Here is a 6355-nt window from a genome sequence, read left to right as displayed (position 1 = left end):
ATATATATATATATATATATATATATATATATATATATATATATTATTAGACCCCCAAAAGAAGCTGCCAGCTCCATTAATTTTTCAGCCAACACCCTGAGGGAGTGAATTGTTGGGCCTTGGGACCATGGTTGCAGGGGATTTCAAGCTCAATTGGTATAACATACCATACAAAAACACTGTTCTACATATTCTACTTTGATGAGTAGAGACTGGGGTCTTAAAAACTTGTAAGCAGCCATCTGTGATGCAACAATTTTGGTCTCTCCTTGCCTGGAGCAAAGAAGAATGAAGAAAACCAGAGATGCATGGAAACAATTAGCCCAAAGGACTAGTGGATCATGTGAACCTCAGCCTACACAACCCTGAGACCAGAACTAGATGGTACCTGGAGACCACTGTCAACCACTCAAAAGGGATCCATGTAGGAGGTCCTAGATAGAGTGGGAGAAAACTGTGAAAAAAAAAAATCAAAATCATAAAAAACACCAGGCTTACTGACTGGTCTGATAGAGACTCGTGGAACCCCTTAGGCTATGGCCCCTAGTCACCCTATGGGCCTGTACTTGAACTCACTCCCATGGCTTCCAGACAAACAACAGACAGCCATATAAGGTGAACATTTACACCAAGTAGGTACACTCCTTAGCACAATCAACCATGGGAGATCAGAAGGGCAGTATTTGCACTGGAATAGATTGGAGGGCAAGAATGCATAGAAAAGAACACAAGGGAAAGGTAACCACAAGGAGGAAGTGGGAAGAGAGCTGTTATATCAATGTCATGAAACAAAATGTGTATGAATAGTTGTATGGAAAATGAATTTGCTCTGTAAACTTTCACCCAAATCACAATTAAAAAAAAAAAAAAAAATCTCTGTACTTTGCCATGAAATTCCTCTGGTATTACTACGGAGGAAGAAATTAGTCCTACAATTCTCTGAAGCTTTTCAAAAACTGGGTATTTTCTAAAATTTCAACTAGTTTTATTTAAGTGGGTTTTCCTTCTTTGAGGCATTTTTTATGCAAGATGAGATGAGTCTGAAAAAACATAATGTGGCTCCATTATTGTATCCATAATTTTTCATTATGTCCTAAAGGAACCAATCTGTAAACTTTCTAGAAAAAGAAAAGATATTAGCAATTTTCACCAGCACCAAATAGAAAAATGAACACTAGAATACATAAATTGAACATTGAAAATCAGTGGTAACTAGTAATTGTTATCAAAGACAGTGATTCTTGCCACCCTTATGTACATTCTCTCTACTTCATCATTTCTGATATTGTTATATTGACTCTCATCCATTTTCATTCTCTCTCTCTCTCTCACTTTTGTCCCTTTTCCCTCCCTCCTTTTTCCCTCCTTCTTCTTTCCATCTTTGTCTTTTGGGGTGGTGCCTGTCCTTTTTCCCTTACATTCAAACTAAATGCAAACATAAAAAGCACCCTCAGGGAAGTTTTTGAAATTCTTTAACCTTGTTTTCAACACAATTTCCAGGTAAACTGATAGAATGATTAAATATTACAGGGAAAATTTGGTAAAGCTGTAGGGCAGTCTTTTCTCAGATATAAAATTAGGTGTCCTTGATTAAATTATTTTGGGGGAAATTCTTTGACTTATTTTTATTGGAAAATATAATCTGAATGCTGGTACGTGAAAAAAACTCAAATACAATTTTTAAAGAGTCCACATATCTTTAAGATGATATATCAATCACATTACAGTGTCTTTTGGAGAGGAAAGGAGTACACATAAAATGCTTTATTAGTTTTAAAATGTAAATATTTTAAATAAATCACATTATACAAGCAACATGTGTAATCACAACCATGGTCATTCACAAAAACTCACTGCTATCGAGTCAGATCCAACTCATAGCAACCCCTCCTTGGGTTTCCAAGGCCATATCTCTACAGAAGTAGATTGCATAACCTTCCTTCCGAGGAGTGGCTGGTGGGTTTGAACCTCCAGCCTTTTGGTTAGCCGTCAAATGCCTTAGGCACTATGTCACCAGAGCTCCCCATACACAGAAGTAAGCTTAGCAGCACTTCTCAGTAGCAAATTCTATAAGGTGCACTAACCAAGGACTCATGAAAGTTGGTCTTTTTAGAGAAGTCTACTTTGGATTTACATCTAAGTCTTCACAATGGAGACAAAGTATCCATTTCATGTAATATCATTATTAGAATATGAAAAATAGATACATAAAACCTCAAAAGCCAATGCCATTCTCTTAATTCCCATTGGTAAATATTATATAACATGATTTCTTAATAGTTGAAAAAGAAAACTACAGAAAAGATCTTCTCTTGGACTGGAAACTACTGTTTTTACATTCAGTTGTAGAGTAACAAAGAAAGTGAAAATCATTAAAACTCGATAAGAAGCCATATACTTCCTAATTAGGCAATATTATTCAGATTTTGGTGCCTATTGCCCATTCTTTTCAATTGGAATGTGAGACATCATGCCAAGGAATATGCAAAACTGTGGCAAAAACTAGGCACATCTTACTGGAGCATCAGTTTTTCTCAATATTTGTTTTGGTTTGGGAATAGGAGTAAATTTTTAACTTAATATATTAATGTATGCATTTATAGCTATTGTTTGTGGAGAATTCACAATGTGTTATTGAGTTAAGTATTTTACAAAGATTATCTCTTTTAATATTCACAACAACCCTATGAGGTATATCCCATTGGTATATCCTCCCTTTTTTTTTCTTTTTTTATTCTTCTCCCCTTCCTTCACCTTGTACCCTGCCACTTTGCTGAAACTTCCAGTTAGCTCAGTAATTTTCTTGCTGGGTCTTTGGGATTTTCTATGTATGTTGTTGTTGTTGTTGTTATGTACTGTTGAGTTGGACCCAACTCATCGTGACCCCTCCTTGGGTTTCCGAGGTGGTATCATTATGGAAGTAGATTGCCCAAACTTCCTTCAGAGGAGTGGCTGGTGGGTTTGAACTGCCAGCCTTTTGTTTAGCAGTCAAATGCCTTAGGCATTACGCTACCAGAGCTCCTATGAATAGGATCACATAATCTGCAAATTGAGATAGCTTTACTACTTCTTTAATGATTTGAATGCCTTTTACTGATATTCCCATTCATAGATCAGAGAACTGGCAGCTTTGAGAGATTATAAAACTTCTACAAAGACTAAACAGTGTTGGTTCCAGGACTGCAAGGAGTCCCGGGGTAGTGCAAATGGTTATGTGCTCAACTACTAACTGAAGGGTTGGCAGTTCAAACCTACTCAGAGGCATCTCAATGGACAGACTTGAAGATCTGCTTCTGAAAGGTCACAGCCTTGAAAAATCCATGGGGCACTTCTAATCTTCATGCATGGGGCCACCAGAAGTCAGAATCGACTTGATGGCAGCTATCAACATTAACCAGGATTGCAAAGCCATGTCCTGAATCATTATGCTGTCTTGAAATTCCTAATACTTATGTGCTAGAACAAAAGAATTTTAAGTCAAAATAGAGACTTCACAGATACATCTTTTTAATTGGGGAGTCATGTCAGCCCTTTCACTCCTCAATTTGTATAGGCACATTTCAGAGAAGTTTGATAAGTTCTACCAAAACCACTTTATTTAATACAACTAATCCTAAATTAAACATAATGAACACTTACTAGGTTCTTACTCTGTTAAAAACATTCTGATTTGCATTATGAGATGTAAATATTTATAAGTCACATTCCTGATTTCAAATAATTATGCTAATGTAGTTACCTATACTAGTTTATTAATCCATTTTTATTTAAGAACACATTCTTACTACTTTTAGTTACAAATCCAAATAAAGTTTTTTTTTTTTTTTATCCTTAAGTAAAAATATCTTTGCAATACATTTCATAAAAAGGTGAAATTCAGACATGTATTCTTCTTTGTCAAGGTCTCCAAATGAAAGGATGAATTGAAATAATAAATTTAAAGAAAATCTTGCTTAATGGGAAAGCCAAAGAGAAGGGTCTTATTATATAAGGGGAAAATACAGTCAACGGACAGAAATGAGAATCATGTAAATTACAGAAATGCTGGAATTAGTTAAGATCTTAAGTTTAAATTCAGTACAATGGGCAAAAGACAAGTATCAGTCAAGTATCAGTTTGCTCTGATTGTTAGCTGATAGTTTTGTCTCCTTTTTGTAATGGTAGATAGGAGTTGGGCATGTGGGGGAGTATATTTCTACAAAGCTTTCATATTTTCTGTCTCCTACCTAAATAGATACTAAGATTCCTCTTTAAATAGGAGGCATTCTTCGCAGTTACATTCATGACTGGACTAGAGCACATACTTTTGTTGCCAACACTGGAGACAAGTTACATAAACTTGTTAATGGAGCATTCTAGGAATTACACAACCACAAGTCTGGGAGGAAGTTGCAGAGTAGACTTTGCTTTCATACAACTGCTATTTACTGACACCCACCAGGGCCAAAATTGAAGTTCACACTTCATGAGTCATTGGTTCCCTCTCTTTGGAAGCATGGGGTATGAACAACTCATTTCAAACTGCTGGTTGCTTCCTCAGCTTCTGAACATCTGTGTTGCTATGTTCCCATGACCATTTATTTTACTTTTGTTTTTCACTAGCTGAAGATTAATTCAAATGAAAAGGTGATTCATCACGTTCAGTTTTCTCCACATTTATTCCATTGGTGAGGGAATTACTGCCAGATAGTGCATTATGTAGTAGCCTCATACTTACTGGTCCTAGGGAAGAGAAGGTATGCTTGTCATTTCTTAGAAAGAGATGTACAGATAAAAGGAGATATCTTCCGTATTTCACTGTGTTTGGAGTACATTTCTGGATCATATAAATTTCTTTGGCTTTTAAGGCTTAACATTTATCTATGACATTAAAAAAAGGAAAAGAAAAGAAAAGAAAAACACCCCCCATCCAAAAAAAAAAAAAAAAAAAAAAAAAAAAAAAAAAAACCCCACAAAACAACAAGAGACAAAGTGTATGCGAGCTGCTGTATGGAAAATGAATTTGCTTTATAAACTTTCACTCAAATCACAATAAAAAAAAAAAAAAAAAAGTGCTCAAATTGACTTTTGAAGTCCAGACATTCCCAGCTCCATGGGAGCACTGTGTGTGTGTATCTCTGGGTGTGTGTACATGCACACATGTGCATGTGTGTGTTTTGCCTGCTTCCCTATAAGCTCAAATTGCCTACATAAGAAAAATAAAACTCAAAAAAACATGTGAGGCACTGGCTTTAAATGCTAGTTTTTAGATATGGTAAAGAGTCATGACAGTATTCTCAGCAGATGAAGAGCTTTCTAACCTTTCCTGCTGAAGGAATTTTGACCCTTTCCTGCACTCTCACAATTCTTCACTGTCATTGAGATTTCCATTTGTAGCAGGGAAAGGCAGAGGCTGCTCTAGATTAAGAATCTGGTCTTGTGTAACTCTGAGCATGCTCCAAGAACTGATCAAAGACAGATGCACTCACAGATGGTGACGCACAGAATAAACTTTTCATCAGAAATAAATAAATTCAAATAAGATATAGTTACAAACCATTTTACTTTGAAAAACAGACTATGGAGACCAAATAATAACTTTTTAAATCCAAAAATGCCCCTATACACACAAAAAGTTCCATCAAATTAGGTTAAAAATGGATTCCAGAAATTTCTTTATTGAGTTCTTTTTTGAATCACAAACACAAGAACAAGAAGACATTCCAGGAATCACAAGTCAGAAGACAAGTAAGGCTAGGCACTGGCTGACACTGCCTCCTAAATCTTGTTTGGTATGGGTACTCTCTTTACATCCTAAACCTTTTCAAAAAATCTTTGTATATATATATTTTTATCATTGCATTTAATTATTTTTACAAGATATATTTTTCTCTCTTGTCACTTAAAGGTGATCAAAGCTGTCACCTGCAATGAAGAATTACCCAAGCAGCTCCCTGTGATACAATTAACCAGAAGGAAAGAATGAAGAAATAAAAATTTGCAGCTTGACAAATTCATCTATTAGCAAGTTACCAAGGTAGCATGGAAAGGATCATGAAGAAACAGAAAGTTAACCAAGAGGGGTTGTGTCTCACTTACTTTAGAGCCCTTACAGACCAAGTTCTACTCTGCTTGCTATATCACTTAGATGGGTTCCTTCACCCCTGGTACTTAAAGTCTTATTTTATATTCCCTGAAAAACAAATTCTTGAATGGAACCAGTGAAATATTGCTTACTGTACCAACCTCACCACCTGGCTGACAGTGACACCACTAGAGGGGTTGGGAGATATGGCCCACACTGGATGGCACCGTCAGATGGGGTGATACAAAACTGACTGTCTATAAAATTTTTCTGCAGTGTTTCAGCAAAGAT

General features: G+C 36.0%; 1 protein-coding gene across 1 annotated transcript in view; it reads right to left on the bottom strand.

The window, feature by feature from the left end:
* The window catches only part of RNF150 (ring finger protein 150), a 433071-nt gene that overhangs the window by 268255 nt on the left and 158461 nt on the right, over positions 1 to 6355 (bottom strand). The gene's annotated exons all lie outside the window — the stretch shown is intronic.

The sequence above is a fragment of the Orycteropus afer genome, unplaced genomic scaffold (assembly GCF_000298275.1).
Source record: "Orycteropus afer afer isolate SDZICR_OR568_19922 unplaced genomic scaffold, OryAfe1.0 scaffold00076, whole genome shotgun sequence".
NCBI classification, from domain to species: domain Eukaryota; kingdom Metazoa; phylum Chordata; class Mammalia; order Tubulidentata; family Orycteropodidae; genus Orycteropus; species Orycteropus afer.
The sequence above is the reverse complement of the archived record's forward strand: the minus strand, read 5'-3'. Positions and strand labels throughout refer to the sequence as shown.